Source organism: Protopterus annectens, chromosome 2.part1 (assembly GCF_019279795.1).
Source record: "Protopterus annectens isolate FY-2018-M chromosome 2.part1, PAN1.0, whole genome shotgun sequence".
NCBI lineage: Eukaryota > Metazoa > Chordata > Ceratodontiformes > Protopteridae > Protopterus > Protopterus annectens.
The window spans coordinates 625,541,721-625,562,784 of NC_056729.1; positions in this window are offsets into that span (position 1 = coordinate 625,541,721).

Consider the following 21,064-nt stretch of genomic DNA (forward strand, 5'->3'; position numbering starts at 1 on the left):
CTGAGTTAGACGAAGACATGGCTTCTTTAAAGCTCTGCAGTGTGCTGCATAATAATCGGTAACAATAGTCAACACTAACTGTCACATAATTGTCATTTTCAGCTTTACACTCATAGTCTTTCAAGTATGCAGGTGGTTTTCCCTCTCTTTTAGAGTAGGGTGTATCCTGCCTTTTCTCTTCTTACCTTATTATTGTGTCTTAACTGTCAAATTTTGACTCTGACTTAACATGCACACTTCTTCTGGTATTAAGATCTTCATCTATCACTTCTGGGTCTGTCTGAATCTGGCATTCAGCTACATTCTTAGTAAAGAACTTGACTAACCTGTGTCTAAGGACCCTTCCTGTGTCAGGATAATAAACCAGGTATGAAGGGCTGTTTTTATCATATCCGACAAAGATCCCCTTATCACATCTTGGGTCTAACTTCTTTTTATCTTGTCTGTATGCATAACACACTGATCCAAATTCTCTCATCCTTGAAAGATCAGGTTTCTTCTCTGTTAGCATAAAGAATGGGGTCTGCCCCACATGCCTGTTATAACATCTGTTGTGAATAAAAGCAGCAGTTATTACTGCATATGTCCACAACTCTTTAGGTAAAACACTCTCTATCAACATACACCTTGCCATTTCGAACAGTGTTCTCCAGTTTCTCTCTGCTGTCCCATTCTGATGGGGTGAGTAAGCTGTGGACATTTCATGTCTTATAACATTTTTACTCAATAGTGACTGAAAGTCTCTCAACATGAACTTAGTGCCATTATCTAATCTGATACACTTTACCTTCCCATAAGGAGTTGAATCTGCAATAAACTTTTCAGTCACCTTGACTGTATCACTCTTGGCTTTCAGAAAGTAGACAAATATTACACCCGAGTAATCATAAGTAAATGCTAAAGTGTACTTAAAGCCATCTTTTGCTGCTGGCTCAATTGGGCCTACAAAATCAATATGAACTAGTTCAAACACAACTTTTGCTCTTGCATTCGGTTCTCTGTTTCTGCTCTGTACAAATTTCCCTTGCTTACAGGTTTCACAATCTAGGTTAGGTCTCTCAAATTTACCTTTAATTTTCATTCCTTTTACCACTTTTTCTAGTTTTGACACATCTTCAAAATTAGAGTGACCAAGCATTTTATGCCATGCTTGAATATCGTAACAGCTCTGAGATGCATCGTAATGTATCTGACTATCATTTTCTTCATCATATTTGTCTAAATAATAGAGTCTATCACACTCAATTATGTCAACCCTGGTGCCATTTTTATAGATGAGTTGGTCCCGGCCTTGTTTAAAGTTGATCGAGGCCCCTTTGGACGTTGCTGCCTTAACAGAAAAAATGCAATGTGGATATGTCAGGATATACAGCGCCCGAGTCATCATCACCTTTACTTTGCACCCCTCTGTGTTTAGCAGCCATACCTCTGCATTACTTCTCTTCTGTGCAGCCCCACAGGTTCTCGTTCCATCAGCTAATTCCACAATGTGTTCCTCCGGTTGGAAAGTTGCATCAAAGCATTTAAACTTTTTCAGGTCGTTAATTATGTGTGATGTGGCGCCAGTGTCCACCATTAATCCCATCTGTTTTAATTCACGAATTTGATGCTCATTTATTCTGAAGACAAATGTGTGATCATCCGCATGAGTTGCTTGTTTCACATTGTCTTTCTTCTTTCGTCTGCAGTTACTGTCCCTGTGGCTAGAGTTTTTACACAAACTACACCACTGTCTCTGGCCTTTATATTCTCTTTGGCATTCTCGTGCCTCGTGTCCCTTTTGGCCACAGCCACAGCATAAAATCTCTGCTTTTACTCTTTCCCCAAGGCCAATTACTTTCATCACATTATCATTACTTACGCTGGCATTAAATTTCTCGGTATGTTTATAGCTTCTCAACCTTGTTTTGAACTCACCAAAGCCCAACTTATCATCATCTTGCATGATGTATACTGCAGATGGTTTAAAAGTTTCAGGCAACCCTTTCAGGATCATCGCAGTTAGTAATCCATCACTGAGCTTCTCCCCCAGCATTTCTAAGTGCTGTAATGGCTGTCTCAGCCCTAATAATATAGTGTGTGACACTTTCACTGATAGCCTTCTGGAGGCTTATTAATTTGGTGTATAGACTAATTACCCTTGGCTTCCCTTTCCCAGCATAATGGTTTCTCAGGATCTGAAGCGCTTCTCTACCATCGCCTGCGGCTTCTCTCATGATGAGGGACAAACTTTTGTCGTCTAAGAACTGTATTAGTTCTGCATATGCCTCCTCATTTTTCTCAGCATCGTCATCGCCTTCCTCCACGTTCTCGTCATCTTCTGCATCCCGCTGCACATTTCGAAAAATGGCATCTTTCAGCCCTAACAAATGCAGATGCCCCAGAAACTTCATCTCCCACAACTTGTAATTCTTCTCATCTCTATCGAAACATAGTCTGTGCCATCGGCTTCCTACTTCCCTCCTGGGGCCATAACCTGTTGGCAGCATCATCTTAAGGGTAAGAAAGTCAGGTTAGACATACATTTACAGAGGAAAATAAACACGTGAAGGCAATCAATCTGGTTAAAAATGGAAGAAGGGAACAACCCTCGCTTCCTCCTTTATTATAAAGCACATGGTCTCTTGACCTCTCCACACCAACGACATCAGTGTAAGAGCACACATACGATCATTCACTCTCTTTATTATTATCAGCCAACAGTACCCTGTAGATACATTTATTAAATTAAATACTTTGAATTTTAAGGGAAAGGGACATTTGAATTTTATGAGACTTGGACACTTATTTTTTTAGATTTCAAGCAGCTTGGCTTCATCCTACATGGTAACCAGTTTGATTAAGAGTTTCATAAAAATATCTTTGTGAAAAATAACTTACCATATTTGTAGATGTTTGATTAGATCAGTATTGTAGTAGTGAAGCTTGGAACTTCCTGCCATTCAGAAGAATGTAGCCAATCCGAATACCAGTAGGTTTCAGCACCCCCCCTGCCACAGTCAGCAGATGCCCTAGCTGGCCACTGCCAGAACAACCATGGTATAAAGGGTCACTGGCTGGTTCCATCTTCAAGTTTTTTTTACTTGAGGTAATGCTGTCCCATTGTTTCTCAGGTGGTGTTTGACTTGGCCCATGGGGTTGGGGTCAGTATGCTGCTTATCACCATCTCCTACAATAGTGATCTACTTGGATATATATATATATACAATTCTTTTAAGTTTTCTACACCACTGTACTACATTCATCATAGTCATTGCTTCAGTACTAAGTCTTGGGAGGCATACCTCTCAACTTCTTAGAGAAAGAAATCTGGACAAGGCCATAAATAATGGGAGAAAATACCCAAAAAGAGGGACACCTTTTAAATATTGTATCATTGTGTACCTCAACACACTTATGTGGATCCTCAGCAGTATATCCCCAACATCTCATGAATGAGGGGGTAAAGATGTCAGTAGAGACGTTCCATAAATACTTATAGCTTTCCAGCTCTATATCAGTTGATATAACCTGAAACCGAAATACTTACAATGACTAAGTACTCCATGGCCAGTTCACAGTGATTATCCATGAACTATACTTAAAAGTATTCAAGGACAAGCCATGAGGGAGATTCATGAAGTAGGGTGAAAAAGGAAATACATCAACTTCTGAGGAAAGAGAAAAGTTCCCTGATGTCAGGGTGGATGGTAAATAGGATGAAATCTGCAATTCACTCCTAGCCCTGTTGATCATACCTGAGTTACAAAGGTCTTGACCAGCTGGAAGAGGAACAACACAGGGTTCAGGCTTTGACCTGACAGTTTTTCAGAGTTGCATTTGCTTCTTAGTGGAAGTGGGTGTGGAAATAAACTGGTAAGTGTATGTTACTTCAGACCAGCTGCTTACCCACTGACTGTTACTTTTGGACCCCACACATATGAGTAATGCAACCCCTCACAACTTTTAGTGACAAATGTTTCATTTTTGGGCTGTGGACCTCTAGTGAGCTCTCCCACAGAAATGGAAATGCACATCTTCCAACAGAAGGGCTGTACATCAACTCAGATCACTTGGTCTTCAATACCTTGGAGAAACTGCTGCTTCAAGGGCCTGTCTTCATCTTGTCAGAAAGCCTTTCTTTTCATTGTTATCTGAGCAAGAAAGGAGGCACAAAGCAATGCTACCCTGGTATTCAGCTTTAGATGGGTCATCCTTCTCTCAGTTTGGTGAAAACGTTGCTGGATTATCTGAGTCCAGCCTCAACACTCCAATGGAGCTCCAGATTCAAATGCGGCACCTGCTCAGGGTTTTCCTGAAGTGAGACACTCCAGAAATCAACCTGTTTTCTTACCCAGTGCAATGCATTCCTTCCTTTCTTCTGCTTAGTTCAGCAGAGTAAGGGAACATGGAGGAGAATTGATACTATAGTCTCTGATTTCAGGTGCACTTTAATCAGGAGGGTATAAACATCCATAGCCCAGTTCAGTGTAAAACTAAAAGTTGGCACATTGGGCATATGTTGTTGGAGTAAGTGAGTGGAAACAGGATGTGCTTTGGAAAGGGTGGGAATGAAAAATTCTGAAAGCAGGCTGGCTGAGCTCAGAAATGAGGCAGATTTTCAAAGAAAAGCAGGTTGTGCATTACAGCTGATACCTTGCTTGCCTAGAATTGATTTTGGTCCATTCTAATCTAGGGTTGAAGTTGAAAGTATTTTGCTTTTGCCCTTTCGTAGTTCTTCTGAAGTAGTTTTAGTTCTATGTAAAGTTTCCTGCCAGCAGATAAGCTACATCCAAAGTCTACACCAGTGGAGAGGCAGCCTCCAGTTCTTGCTTCACAATTTTTTATGTAGACATTTATGTTGCAGTAACTTGAGTCTTAGACTACACCTTTGCTTAGCATGTTTAACTTCACTGTGACGTGTGGCGCTGAGATACAGTTTGATATCCAGTACTGCAGCACTCAGCATCACAGCTCAGGCCTAAGGTACCCATTACCTCCTTCGGTCTATGTGATGGTGCTTGCTCTTCACCCCAGTGAAAGTCCCAGAAAGGAAGGATCCTCAGTGCTATACATGGCAGATATGTTCTTACCATATCAGTTAATGTGGGAGGTCCCTTGTGTGGATTAAGAATGCCCTTCCATCATTCCCTCCAGATAAGTGGTTCTTTAGTTATCAACTTCTGTTGGATTTCCCTGTAAGTAAAGCATGTGCATTGTCTTACACCACTTGTTTAAAAATGTGCTGTCAAATATGCATTATTTTGTGATTTGCACAATGGTGCTCACTGGTGACAAAGGGGTCCACATAAGTAGCCACATATAAGGATTATGGAATGCAGGAATTGGGTTCATGAATGTTTCAAGATTGAAATTTTACTAAAAATGTTTATTTTTTATTTATGGAAAAGTAGCATACTATGAAGCCTCAACCAATAAGTGACCTATCATAGATCACCTGATTAGTTTGTAAGTACATATGATTTCTCTGATGTCAGACACTTGCCACATTTGCAGCTTCATGTTTAGTAACGCATTATATATTTTAACATTTATTTTATATAGCTACTGCAATAAAAAAAATGCCCAGTAGTAAACACATAGAATAACATCCCTAGTTTAGTATCAAGTCTTATCTGTAAACCTCTACAGTTTTACCACTTGAAGTTTCTGTCCAAGAGAATCTGTGTCAGATATTGCAGTACATACAATTCCTTGTTCTCTTTATTTTTTTGTATGGTTATATTCATGGTTAGAGGTTCTTCTCCTAGGAAAGAGCACTGCTGCAGTAAAACAGATGAAATAAATACTGAACATATTGAGACAGTGTCATGTGTGATAAAGAAAAATCCAAGGGTAAATGAAGCTCTTCCTAGAAGTCTTCTGAAGGAGCTATCACAAGACAAGCTTTTTCATGCCAACAGATCAACAAAAAAATTGAATTGTGCAGAGAAAATGCTCTTGAACTTAAAAAGGCCTGGTTGACAAGTAAAAACACGGTTTTAGAAAATGTCATGTATCTGTAGCGACACATGCGAAGACTGACTAAAGGAAGGAGTATACAAGAAAATCACAAGTGCAGGGCGGAATATAACATTCTACTAATTTTCAATAAATCAGTGGTTTCATACATAATTTTTACAGAACCTACCACCCCCTCAATTAACTGTATTAAGAACAGTATAATCATTCCAGTTGTGTGACTTGTAGAATAAATCCTTATGCTTCAGGATGCATGTCGGCAGACTGTATTACTTATTCTGCTAGTAATGATTGCACTCTTATTGCACATGGAATTGAAAGAACATACAGTTTGCTGATATGACTGATTGGGATAAGTATCCTGAAACAACCAATTTAGTGTTACAGGCACACAACTTATATGATTATTCTATTCTCAGATCTGTTTAATTGAAGGATAGTTTCTGTAAAATTATGTATACAAGCTAGAAAGAATCAACTTCAAGTTGCTTTAGATTTTACAGTGCCTGCTCCTCATCTAAAGTGTTTTGTGCATAGAGTCATTCCAGTTCTGTAACTTTTTGAACTGTTTCTACTGTGCGATGTGTGTATTCTCAATCAGTCATAGTGAGATGTCGTATCCTCAGTTAATTCTGTTTGTAAGACGGTACTGCTAGCCCTTCAAATGTATGTAGCAGAAAATACACTCTGCAGGTAAGTACTGCATTGCCACATAATGTGAATGTCAAAAAATAAACCAAAGGGTTCCGAACCAGCAGGTGTAAAACACCAAAGGTTTATTAGAAAATGTAAAAGTAAAGCGCTTTTCGTCTCTCTTAGTAGGAAGACTTCTTCAGACAAAGGAAAAAATCATCAAACACAATTTAAAACCCAAAAAAGGGGTGTGTGTTGCAAAATTACAAACAGCTGCCTTAATTGAACCCACTGACATACCTTCACATTTAAAGTTGTATTACATTAAAAGCATAAATAAATGTCCACTTAGTGTGGACAGGGTGTCAAACATAAAAAAGTTTTCAAAAAAGAAACATGAACTTGATAAAAGTAACCAAGAATGTCTTAGTGAAGATTCATGAACCTAATCAAGTGTAAATACTGTTTGTTTCCCTTAAAATACATTTTAGCAAACAACTTTTCATAGGGTAAAACAAAACTCATACAGAATCTTGTGATTAAAAATAAAATAAAATGGAGTAATGCTTGCAACCAAATATAATATCCATTCCTTAACAGAAAAGGTAGTAAGGAGTATACATCTCTAATGCATAATGAAGAATCAATAATAAATGAATAAATAAACAGTGAAACTCAACTAGGAGTCTGCAATAAGCAGAATTTCACATGTGTTTCTAATAAAAGAAATGTTATTTCTAATATTAAATAACCGAATATGTTTATTTCTGTGTTAAAAATCTAACACAGAAATTGCTTGTCATTTCAACGCCAACAGAATGCAACAACAGTATATGAAAAATATTTTTTTTTTTTTTATTTTTAAAATGTTCCTTGAGCAATGGGTAAAGCACCAAGCTGCGATGAGAACACTTTCTAAGCTTTAGTATGCACAGTTGTAGCAGCCAAAACAAGTCAAAATGCAGCTGTTTCAGAAAAAATATGGCAAGGCATTGCGTGAAAGACATGTCTAAATCAAAACAAACAAACCGCCGGATTCACAAGACGGTACTTCAATCAAGAACCGTGCAGGTACTAAACATGCGAAAAAGGCGGATAGCCAAACAAATGAAAAATCGGTTCACAATCGTGCCCATGAATACGGCACATTGTTCTGCAAATGAGTTTGTACTGTGTGTGAAAAAGGTAATAAATAAAGTGGCAGAAGACAAAAAAAAAAAAAAAAGAAAGAAACGCAACACCTAAGTAAATCCACAGCTGTTGGTGTTCAATGACATTGACAATAAGTAAACATAGCACTTCAAAATACCGTGGGTCTAAACATTAAAGTCTCATTGTTGCTTACGCAAAAAGGTGTATGTGTCTAGAAGTAAGCAAAAATCAAATCAGACCACAATGCAGAACCTGGCAAAAATAAAACATACAAATCCTGAACGAAACTATGCAAAATGAAAATAAAAATAAAAATAAAATAAAATAAGATATGGGTCAAAGCACAGCGAAGCGCTGCAGAGGTCAGAAAACCAATGTTTCTCAAGTTAAACATTTGTGAATTAAGGTTTAAAAACCAGACTTGAGGTTTAAGTAATGATGAAAGAAGTCTTATCTTAGCAGGTTTCTTAACTTTAAAACACAAGTCAAAGAAGTAACTTCGTTCAACCCTGGTGACGTATAAGAGTTCATTTTAAGTTGCCAAATGAGTTCCTTTTTTTTTTTTTTCTCTTCTAGCATGGGTCAAACCATTTTTTCCCAAGAGAAGTACAATAAAAAAAGTTTCATTACTTCTTTTTCATTAGAAGCTAACTATATTAGCAATGTACTTAGAAAGAATTGGCAGTTGTTATCTTTTGAAAAAGAACTCACAGAGAAAATAGGGGACAAACCTGTTATCATTTTTAGAAAGGGCAGAAACCTCAAAAACATTATGGAAAGACCTTCAATAAAGCATACTAGAACTGAAGGCACATACAAATGTGAGACATGCAACTATTGTAAATTTATATCTACAGGGTCCACATGTATAGTGAAGCAACGTCTGTTTAAAGCAAAGGGTCGTTACAATTGTAACTCAAAATCAGTGGTGTATTTAGCTGTGTGCCAGTCATGCCCTGCCTTTTATATAGGGAAGACTGACAGAAAACTTAAAGAGAGAATTTATGAACATACGTACCACATTAGGAAGAAGAGCAACACTAACGCCCTTGCAAGACATTGTAATAACAACCCTTCTCATGCTTTTCTTTTTAAAGTTATAGACCAGGTACTTACAGATGAAAGAGGAGGACCCCAACAATTGTTATTAGAAAAAAAGGAACTCATTTGGCAACTTAAAATGAACTCTTACACATCACCTGGGTTGAACGAAGTTACTTCTTTGACTTGTGTTTTAAAGTTAAGAAACCTGCTAAGATAAGACTTCTTTCATCATTATTTAAACCTCAAATCTGGTTTTTAAACCTTAATTCACAAATGTTTAACTTGAGAAACATTGGTTTTCTGACCTCTGCAGCGCTTCGCTGTACTTTGACCCATATCATATTTCATTTTATTTTTATTTTTATTTTCATTTTGCATAGTTTCGTTCAGGATTTGTATGTTTTATTTTTGCCAGGTGCTGCATTGTGGTCTGACTTGATTTTTGCTTACTTCTAGACACATACACCTTTTTGCGTAAGCAACAATGAGACCTTAATGTTTAGACCCACGGTATTTTGAAGTGCTATGTTTACTTATTGTCAATGTCATTGAACACCAACAACTGTGGATTTACTTAGGTGTTGCGTTTCTTTCTTTTTTTTTGTCTTCTGCTACTTTATTTATTACCTTTTTCACACACAGTACAAACTCATTTTCAGTACAATGTGCCGTATTCATGGGCACGGTTGTGAACTGATTTTTCATTTATTTGGCTATCCGCCTTTTTCGCATGTTTAGTACCTGCACGGCTCTTGAATGAAGTACTGTCTTGTGAATCTGGCAGTTTGTTTGTTTTGATTTAGACGTGTCTTTCACGCAATGCCTTGCCATATTTTTTCTGAAACAGCTGCATTTTGACTTGTTTTGGCTGCTACGACTGTGCATACTAAAGCTTAGAAAGTGTTCTCATCGCAGCTTGGTGCTTTTCCCATTGCTCAAGGAACATTTAAAAAAAAATATATATATTTTTCATATACTGTTGTTGCATTCTGTTGGCATTGAAATGACAAGCAATTTCTGTGTTAGAATTTTAACACAGAAATAAACATATTTGGTTATTTAATATTAGAAATAACATTTCTTTTATTAGAAATGCCTTTGAAATTCCACTTATTGCAGACTCCTAGTTGAGTTTCACTGTTTATTTATTCATTTATTATTGATTCTTCATTATGCATTAGAGATGTGTACTCCTTACTACCTTTTCTGTTAAGGAATGGATATTATATTTGGTTGCAAGCATTACTTCATTTTATTTTCTTTTTAATCACAAGATTCTGTATGAGTTTTGTTTTACCCTATGAAAAGCTGTTTGCTAAAATGTATTTTAAGGGAAACAAACAGTATTTACACTTGATTAGGTTCATGAATCTTCACTAAGACATTCTTGGTTACTTTTATCAAGTTCATGTTTCTTTTTTGAAAACTTTTTTATGTTTGACACCCTGTCTACACTAAGTGGGCATTTATTTATGCTTTTAATGTAATACAACTTTAAATGTGAAGGTATGTCAGTGGGTTCAATTAAGGCAGCTGTTTGTAATTTTGTAACACACACCCCTTTTTTTGGGTTTTAAATTGTGTTTGATGATTTTTTCCTTTGTCTGAAGAAGTCTTCCTACTAAGGGAGACAAAAAGCGCTTTACTTTTACATTTTCTAATAAACCTTTGGAGTTTTACACCTGCTGGTTCGGAACCCTTTGGTTTGTTTTTTGACAGTTTGTTTTTCTTCAGTTTTGGAATTGTTAGTTGTTCTCATGGCTACTGAACCCAGCTTGGGTTGCTCTGGAGATATTATCACTCAACCTTCTTTGCTGCCTGACTCTGGATCGAATGAAATGATGAACTTAACCCAATTAATCCAGCTTATGAATAAAAAACTTGAAAATCTTTCTACAAGGGTGGATAGCTTGTCACAAACAAACACTTCGGTGAGACCTAAAATCATGGCTAACTGTGCTCCCAGCACTCAACTACAAGGGTTTTCGACTACCTGTAATTTTTCTGGAAACGGAGCTACTAATGAAGGAGTGAACCACATTGGTGTACTACACCCACGACAGAATGAAACTAGTGGTGAAGTTTCCACTTTTTTTAATTCTACAAATGAAGCCTCCTCGGGGCTTATAGGGCTTCCTAACATGACTGAATGGTTACAGTTACAACCAGTTTTGGGTTCCAAACACAACGAAAGGGTTGGTAGAGGCTCGGCTGGAGGAGGTGAGTCCTTACCTTTTAAATTAAAGGAAGCAGACAAGAAAATGTTGAAACTTAAAAAACTACAACTGGAAGTGAGTTACTTTGCAGAATGTAAGAAACAGGGAGTAGTACCGAAAGGTTTACGATCTTGGCAGTACCCATCAGGTTTGGAAGCTGGAACAGAATTTTACAATGAACTTCTTTCTTTATTTGACAGACATGGTACCGAACTTATGGACATGATGTGTAAGCATTATGCCATATCCATAGAAAAATTGACAAATGAGGTCACTGGGTTGAATAATGACATAAGGACACACCCAGACTTTATGAGGTACCATTATGATTACAAGAGGGTGTTTTCATCAATTAACCAACAATTAGTTAAGAACTCTGAGGCAAAATTAAAGAAACTAAGAAGGGACATTAATGACTACAAAAATGGATCTGCTTACCCTAAACCACCTCCCTCTCAGGGTAAAGGCATTTTTGGTCATCAAACCCAACGCAAAAACTTTGTGTGTCCTTATGGTAGTAAAGACCCTGAGCCTGCAATGCGAGTAGGAACAGGTGTTGGAGAATTAGATGCATTTGAGGGAGATTGGAGAAATGATGACCCTGAGTTGTGCCCAGCCAACAATTTGGCTAATAACAACCATTTTAACACTAATGACAGTAATGATTCTTTTTCCAACAGGGGCCAGAACCATCAATGGAGATACAATATGAGGGGCAGGAAAGAAAACATCAATTATAACAGATAACTTCAGCACCCGTCATTTTATCAAACAATACTGGTGACTTCAAAGTGTACAATTACTCTAATTTTAACATTAGACACGAACTTGGTAACCTTTTTAGCAAAGGGCTGACCTTTGTACCTGATGAGCACTTTGACCTACCAGCGACTTTGATTGACTTGAAGTTATACATCCAAAAACTTAACCTGTCCTTGATTTTCGGAGACAAGCCTTTTGTAGAAGACCCTTTGAGGGTATCTAGTACTTACAATCCACCAATTTTCCCCCCTTTATCTTTGTTTGAACACATGTGTGAGGCCGATTTCAGGACTCTCTACATGACTAGAAAGAGGAATACCATTAGGAATGTTTCAGACAATGAAGTAGAAGCCTTGAACCTAGTCAGAACTTTACCGGTCAGAGTTTTGAAACCAGACAAAGGTGGTGGTTTGGTGATCATGGACAAAGAGGAATATGATAAGAAAATGTTGGACATTTTGAATAGTAACACCTATGTTAGATCAAGTATCAACGAAATGAATATTGCATATAAAAAATGTTTTCCTTCTTTAGGGACTTATTGATTGAAGGCTTGATCAGCATTGATATTTACAACTATATAGTGGTTCCCAACCCAAAAACACCTAACTTATTTGGTTTACCCAAGATTCATAAAAACCTTCAAAATCCCCCTATGAGGGCTTTAGTCAATGCTAGGTCTTCTATTACTTATGCTTGTGCCAAGTTCGTTGATGAGTTATTAAAGAAGTATGTGTCCCAAGAGTTACAAATAGTTAAGGACTCCTGGGCTTTTTTAGAAAATGTAGACAAATTTGAATACTGTGACAACATTCATTTTCTTACAATAGATGTAGTCGACCTTTACTTCTCCATACCCCACGACATAGGGATTGAATATGTCACCAGAAACCTAATAGCACATGGAGCGGAGAGTGATGAGATCTCTCTAATTCAAGAACTATTAGACGTGATCCTGAACAATAATTATGTTGGATTTAATGGGGGCATACATAAACAAATAATTGGAGTAGCTATGGGTTCCCCTTGTGGAGCCAGCTACGCCAATTTAGTACTGGCCCAGTGGGGACATGACTATGTATTTAAGGACAACAATTTTCAGAAAGTCAAACTATATAACAGGTTTTTGGATGACATTTTCATTATGTTTCAGGGTAACGTAGGGGATGCAAGCAACTTTGTTGAGGTTTTAAATAACAGCACTCCATTTTTGAAATTCACATTTACCATAGGTGAAGATACTATTAACTATTTGGATGTTGAACTGAAGAGAGACGACATCCACAGGGGTTATGTTGCTAAAACTTACAGGAAACCCACTCACTCTAACACTATGTTACATTTTTCTAGTTGCCACCCGCTACACCAGCAAAAATCTGTCTTAATGGGCCAACTAGTTAGAACGGCAAGAATGACCACTGAAGACTCCGCCTTCAACGAGGAATGTACCTTGTTGAAATGCATGTTTATGAGTCATGGGTACCCCGAATCACTGGTGGATGACACAATAGGAGAAATTTGTAGGAAAAGGGGTTTGGGTTCTTTCAATCCCATTCTGACTTTGAAACAAACCAACGTGAACCTGGCAGAGTCAGATGAAGTCACATTACAGATTCTTGGTGTCCACTCTTCTAGCATGGGTCAAACCATTTTTTCCCCAAGAGAAGTACAATAAAAAAAGTTTCATTACTTCTTTTTCATTAGAAGCTAAATATATTAGCAATGTACTTAGAAAGAATTGGCAGTTGTTATCTTTTGAAAAAGAACTCACGGAGAAAATAGGGGACAAACCTGTTATCATTTTTAGAAAGGGCAGAAACCTCAAAAACATTATGGAAAGACCTTCAATAAAGCATACTAGAACTGAAGGCACATACAAATGTGAGACATGCAACTATTGTAAATTTATATCTACAGGGTTCACATGTATAGTGAAGCAACGTTTGCTTAAAGCAAAGGGTTGTTACAATTGTAACTCAAAATCAGTGGTGTATTTAGCTGTGTGCCAGTCATGCCCTGCCTTTTATATAGGGAAGACTGACAGAAAACTTAAAGAGAGAATTTATGAACATACGTACCACATTAGGAAGAAGAGCAACACTAATGCCCTTGCAAGACATTGTAATAACAACCCTTCTCACGCTTTCCTTTTTAAAGTTATAGACCAGGTACTTACAGATGAAAGAGGAGGACCCCAACAATTGTTATTAGAAAATAAGGAACTCATTTGGCAACTTAAAATGAACTCTTACACATCACCAGGGTTGAATGAAGTTACTTCTTTGACTTGTGTTTTAAAGTTAAGAAACCTGCTAAGATAAGACTTCTTTCATCATTACTTAAACCTCAAGTCTGGTTTTTAAACCTTAATTCACAAATGTTTAACTTGAGAAACATTGGTTTTCTGACCACTGCAGCGCGTCGCTGTACTTTGACCCATACCTTATTTTATTTTATTTTTATTTTTATTTTCATTTTGCATAGTTTCGTTCAGGATTTGTATGTTTTATTTTTGCCAGGTTCTGCATTGTGGTCTGACTTGATTTTTGCTTACTTCTAGACACATACACCTTTTTGAGTAAGCAACAATGAGACCTTAATGTTTAGACCCATGGTATTTTGAAGTGCTATGTTTACTTATTGTCAATGTCATTGAACACCAACAGCTGTGGATTTACTTAGGTGTTGCGTTTCTTTCTTTTTTTTGTCTTCTGCTACTTTATTTATTACCTTTTTCACACACAGTACAAACTCATTTGCAGAACAATGTGCCGTATTCATGGGCACGATTGTGAACTGATTTTTCATTTGTTTGGCTATCCGCCTTTTTCGCATGTTTAGTACCTGCACAGTTCTTGAATGAAGTACCGTCTTGTGAATCCGGCGGTTTGTTTGTTTTGATTTAGACGTGTCTTTCACGCAATGCCTTGCCATATTTTTTCTGAAACAGCTGCATTTTGACTTGTTTTGGCTGCTACAACTGTGCATACTAAAGCTTAGAAAGTGTTCTCATCGCAGCTCGGTGCTTTACCCATTGCTCAAGAAACGTTTAAAAAAAAAAAAAAAATATTTTTCATATACTGTTGTTGCATTCTGTTGGCGTTGAAATGACAAGCAATTTCTGTGTTAGATTTTTAACACAGAAATAAACATATTCAGTTATTTAATATTATAAATAACATTTTGTTTATTAGAAACGCCTTTGAAATTCCGCTTATTGCAGACTCCTAGTTGAGTTTCACTGTTTATTTATTCATTTATTATTGATTCTTCATTATGCATTACAGATGTATACTCCTTACTACCTTTTCTGTTAAAGAATGGATATTATATTTGGTTGCAAGTATTACTTCATTTTATTTTCTTTTTAATCACAAGATTCTGTATGAGTTTTGTTTTACCCTATGAAAAGTTGTTTGCTAAAATGTATTTTAAGGGAAACAAACAGTATTTACACTTGATTAGGTTCATGAATCTTCACTAAGACATTCTTGGTTACTTTTATCAAGTTCATGTTTCTTTTTTGAAAACTTTTTTATATTTGACACCCTGTCTACACTAAGTGGGCATTTATTTATGCTTTTAATGTAATACAACTTTAAATGTGAAGGTATGTCAGTGGGTTCAATTAAGGCAGCTGTTTGTAATTTTGTAACACACACCCCTTTTTTTGGGTTTTAAATTGTGTTTGATGATTTTTTCCTTTGTCTGAAGAAGTCTTCCTACTAAGGGAGACGAAAAGCGCTTTACTTTTACATTTTCTAATAAAACTTTGGAGTTTTACACCTGCTGGTTCGGAACCCTTTGGTTTGTTTTTTGACATAATGTGAATGTGTTAAGTTAACACAATCTATTCAGGGGTGGATAGTAGAAAAATAATGCACATGACTGGTCATAATAAAGTAAACCAAATGACAGCAGCTTCTTATTGAAGTTAATTTGAATTTGATTCTGTTTTCTCTGTTTTATTGTATCCACTCCAGCACATTGATAGTTATCTCCCAAATCAACTAACAATTTATAGTTAAACACTTTTTTTATTTAATAAGCATAGAGCTCTTCAGAAGTTCTGGCCAAGTCACTTGCTAGGTTCATTATTTCACACCTTATGTTTTTGATACAATAAAAATGTTTGCAGCTAGAAGTAAAAATAAGAAGCAATAAAGCAACTGGTGTCAAAAGCTGCAAGCTGGTCCACATGGTTGTCATTAAAAGTAAAGGAAATAAATATGTTTTAAGAGATGTCTGATGTGGCCCCAGTGCAAGACTAACAAAACCACAAAAGTAGTAGATTCTACGGGCACAGAGCATGAACTCAGGATGAGGATGAACTCAGTCACATTTTACAGTTGAAATTGCTAGCTGCCCCTGGTTGGTGAAGTGCAGTACCCTTTGGGGGCCTTAAGGGAGACTTGCCTTCTTCACTTAAATGGGATGCTGCTCATGTACAGAGATGAGTCCAACTCCAAGTTTAAATACTGTTTGAAAGTGGACTGTAAGCCATTGTAGCCTCCACAGGAGAGGAGTAATAGGATAGATACCAGTGAGCAGCTTTGCTACTGAGTTCTCCACCAGCTGTAACAGATCAGTCTCACAGTCAGGAATCCCAAGGTCAAGGCATTACAGTAATCCATATGATAAGAAACTAAGGTTCGAATGATCAGAGAGATCCTTGGACATCTTCGATGCTCTAGCCAAACTTTTCTGTAGTAGTATAGATACAACCTTAGTTGTCACCTAAAAAGAGACCACAAGCTTAGTAGGAACAAAGGAGAAAGAAAGAAAGAAAGAAAGAAAGAAAGAAAGGAAAAAAGAAAAAAATTCTAGCAAAGATGAAAAAGAAGGCACAGTAAAAAGAAAAAAGGAAGCACACTTTTGCACTTCTTAACCATGCCACCTAACACCTAACCTTTTGTGCCAGGAGCAGTTTCACCCTTTGCACTGCCCTTGCTACACTAGTGGAGAAGGCAGGTGCTGAGCATAGTCACAGCTTCTAGCTACCAGGGCTGGGTCCTTTGACTCAGGCCCTATAAGTCTAGATCATTGGTCTGTTTAACTTCCTGTGGTACCCAGGCCTTTACCATTTGGAGTTCTGGATTCTTCTGTCCCGTAGTTTTTGCTACACCTGAGTGATTTTATTTGTTTCCCTCTCTGGCAGTCTTTCAAACACCTTCAGTGCTGGTGATTCAAAGAAAACCTCATTGTGCAGTGGGGCATAAAGGACCACTGCTTAAACATGGTTTGACAGACATGTGGCCTCAGCCAGACATGCCTCCTTGTGACAGACCACATAGAAGCTGCCCTGTATGATGCACCCATGGAATCATACTGATATTTTAGTGAATATCTGGACATCTGGAGGCCCACATTGCACAATTTATGTATGTCCATTTGAAGACTCTTGCCTTGTATCCCTTCTGTCTTGGCTTTAATATGTTCTTGTACACAATCTATGTATTTGAGCATGGGGCAGTTTTAGTTCTGAGCTCTCATGGCCGGGATGGCTGAGGCATAGGTCTTTTTTTGTCAAATTGGTCTAAGAGTTTACGCTCCCTATAATATGACAAAGGGTTCTGGTAGTAGGCATGGATGGTCCCTTGGTGGACTCCCAAATCATCATAGCTGAACCAGTCACTGGATTCTTAAAGAGGTGCTTTCAGACTTAACCAATCTGTAAAAGTTATCAGACTTCCTGAGGCCAGGGGAAGAGAATCAGTGTGTAGTAATATGTCAGCAAAAACATAATTCAAGCTTTCATGGACTGCAGCTATAGCCAGGGGGTCTAGTTGTAGGCAAGATCAAGAGTGTTATAAACCTGGCTTGAACCTGGGAGAATTCTGAAGTCTCCCAATTAAAGGATTCCTTCTTTCTATGAAGAGTGTCTCCAAAAGATCAGTACACAGGTGGTGAGGCTAAGGACAAGGTGTCTTCTGAATCGGAATCCAAAAGTTTCTGTGTGGAAGATACACATAAGCAAGCTCATCCTCATTTTCTGAATCTGTGGAATCAGAGTTTTCCTAGGGCAAAGGTGACCCTTTTTATTTTATAATGGAGATTCCTGACTAATGTTTCCTGTCCAGGGTAGACTGACTACACTCATGAAATCCATGAAATCTTTTACCAGCCAGACTAGGTTCTGTGGAGGAACCTGGGCCAAGGTGGTAGGTGATCTTGACAGTGTTGACTGGAGCTAATCTGTCTGTTGTTTTGACTTTGGCATTTTGAGTTTTGGAGCAGAGGACAAAGCCTCAGGTTGTGGATGGGTGCCCATGAACTTGATCTGATCCCCAGAGATTTCCTCCCAAACAATAACTAAGGGCTTGTTGACCACTCCTTAGTTACCAGAACCATGAAGTCAGAAGCCATAGCCAGCTGAATGAGTTCAGACCAACTGATGTCAGTCTGGTGTTGGCTTGTGAAGACTTTGTCTGAGTCACAGTCATGGCAGCCTCCCTATGGGATTCACCAGAGGACTTGGGCCAAGCAATCAAAAGACCAGTAGGCTACAAAGGCACCTCACCTGTGTGAAGTTTTCAAGTGAGTGTGTGGAGAGGCACACACAGAGATGGTCTCCCATATGTCCTTCTCTTCCAAGTATTTCTCTTTATGATTATTTGGAATGACATCCTGGAAATCTGCAGTCACATACAGTGTGAACATCAAATACAAGCTGACTCTTGGTACTAACTGAGGGATTTGGTCTTGTGCTTTATGGCGCTGACTGTCTTTATATCTAGCACAACGTGGGGAGATTGGCACATCATGTTTGGGACTTAAGCAAAACACGCAGTAAGAAAGGAAGGCTTTGTGAGGGATCTGTTTCCCACTTGACCTTTTTGAATATTAAACATTAAATAGCTCAATACAATTTGCGATAAAAAAGAGTTTTCCATAAAAGCTATTTAGCTGACTATGCTGGTTTCAAGCCAACTGACAGACTTTTCAAAGTTCACTCACTCAGTCTTGTGCATCGCCCTCATATGGTGAGAAAGAATTGAAGGTGGAGCCAGCCGACAACCCTTGCCATCACCAATGTCTTGACATCAGCCAATACGGGCATTCACCAGCTGGGGATGGTTTAGGGAAACCAGTGTTATTCAGGCTATCCACAGGCTTCTACATGAAAAGAAGTCCGAAGACATAGTACTCTTATCATTTACTATGATGAACATATTGTAATTCTCTGTTAACAGTATTCCATTCCTGATGATCATGGACAGTTACTGGCAAGAGATGAATAGGTAATTAGAAACTGCAACAGAAACATTGCTGTCATATGAGTGAGCTTTGCACTTTGCACAATACTGCTAGGATTATCTTCTCCCTTTCTGAGTGTAAGCATATATATAAAAGGCAGAAATGCAGATGAATTACATTTTTTACAAAAATGACTGTCATGTTAGTGGGCTTTTCTAATTTTTTGAATTCACTTTTTTAATATTAGGTGAAGATGGAGAACTGCACAATATTTAAACAGCCAACTTCACTGATGATTATAAGGTGAGACAAATGTATTTAAATGATTTAGTGATGAAGTTATTGAAAATGACAGCATATCTCTTAGCAGATGTCTTGAAGGACAAGAAATGAAAATTATAATACCATTTTAGAGAAACACAGAATAGCTGAGAATATAAATATTAAGTGATTCAGAACAGTGTAGAAGAACATAGATTGGTAAGCTTTTACTGCAGCTCTGATGGGAATGTGAGCTCATGTCACAAAGGGCTGTTGAAGTACTCCTATTTTATTCTGTGCTGTATTTTGTTCACTTTTATTGGTACAGATAAGCTCTTTACAATAAGGAAAGGACTATATATATATATATATATATATATATATATATATATATATATATATTTATGAAAGACCAAACGTTTACAGGGTACTAAAATATTATGAATGCCCATCATTCTCCCTCTTTTAAGTGTAATATGTACTTCCTCATACAGGTAAAATTGTTTTATGCATCTAATTTAAACAAAACCCATATAGAATGTATCATACAATATTTGTTTGTGTATTCTTAATTTCCTATATCTTTAAACTGCTGACTGTATTTTGTATATTATAGTACACTCCTGTGTTAGTTAATGTAAAAGGTGCATGCTGTTGACTCTTCATTCTGACATGATGGCCCAGGCATGACTGAAAAAGGATCTTCGGTCCAGGCTACCTATCCAATTAACAAATATATAATAAAATAAAAATATCAAATGGCAGATGCATGAGTGGTGCTGATTGTTGGGTATGATTGCTAAATATTCCAGGATGAATTCTGATTGGGAAACAGTTCACAGAAACCATGTAAAAGGGTATTCTTTAGGTTCTGTACTGTATGCATGCCCCTGCTTTTGTGCACTGAATGTATTCTGTAAAACAGGAAAAACAAAATATGCAGATATCACTTTAGACAAGTACTTTCTTGCATTAGCTTTTTGTTTGACAGCTAAAGATTATCCAGATAGTCCTAAGCCAGTAGTTTTCTAGACATCACCTGAGTCCTTCCTTTGCCCAGAGGTAATGCTAAGAGTACATTTTCTGACAAAACATAGATTTTGGGCATATACATGTTGATGCTGCAGAATCTGCAGCACCTCTCAGTGTATTATTATGTATTTCAGCACACTTATCTGGATCCTCAGTACAGTAACTACTCAGAAGGAACTCATGAATGGGGTGTTCAATATGTCACTATAGATATTCCATAAACCACTACAGCCTTCCTATTAGATGATATAACTTGAAACCAAAATACTTAAAATGACTAAGTACACCATGGCCAGTTTACAGATCTCATCCCTGAGCCACACTTCATAGTCTTCAAGGACAAGCCATGATAGAGCTTCATGAAGAAGGGTGAAAAAGTGTGCAGAAAAGAGGAAAATCTCAGGATGCAAAAAGCTCCCTTACCAGCCTCAGTAAGAAGCTGAGATCCCTCATAAAATCCTCCAAAGCTAATTACGAAAATAAAATTGCCAAAGATTCCAAAGACAACCACAAGGCATTCTATAACTATGTCAAGAATCTAAATGGCAATGCTCAGATCTGCTCTGAGCTACAACAGAATGGCATTAAATATACTAATCGCAAGGATATTACCAATATCCTGGCAGATTGATTCAGTGCCAACTTCACCCCCTCTCATCCCCTAAATGGCCCATCTTAATACTGGAAGATTGCCAAATTCCAGTAATAATGGCCACACAGGTAAAAAATGCATTCTCCAAAGCTAAGAATACAGCATCCACGGGACCAGATGACATCCCGGGCTGTGTACTACATGAACTACAAAA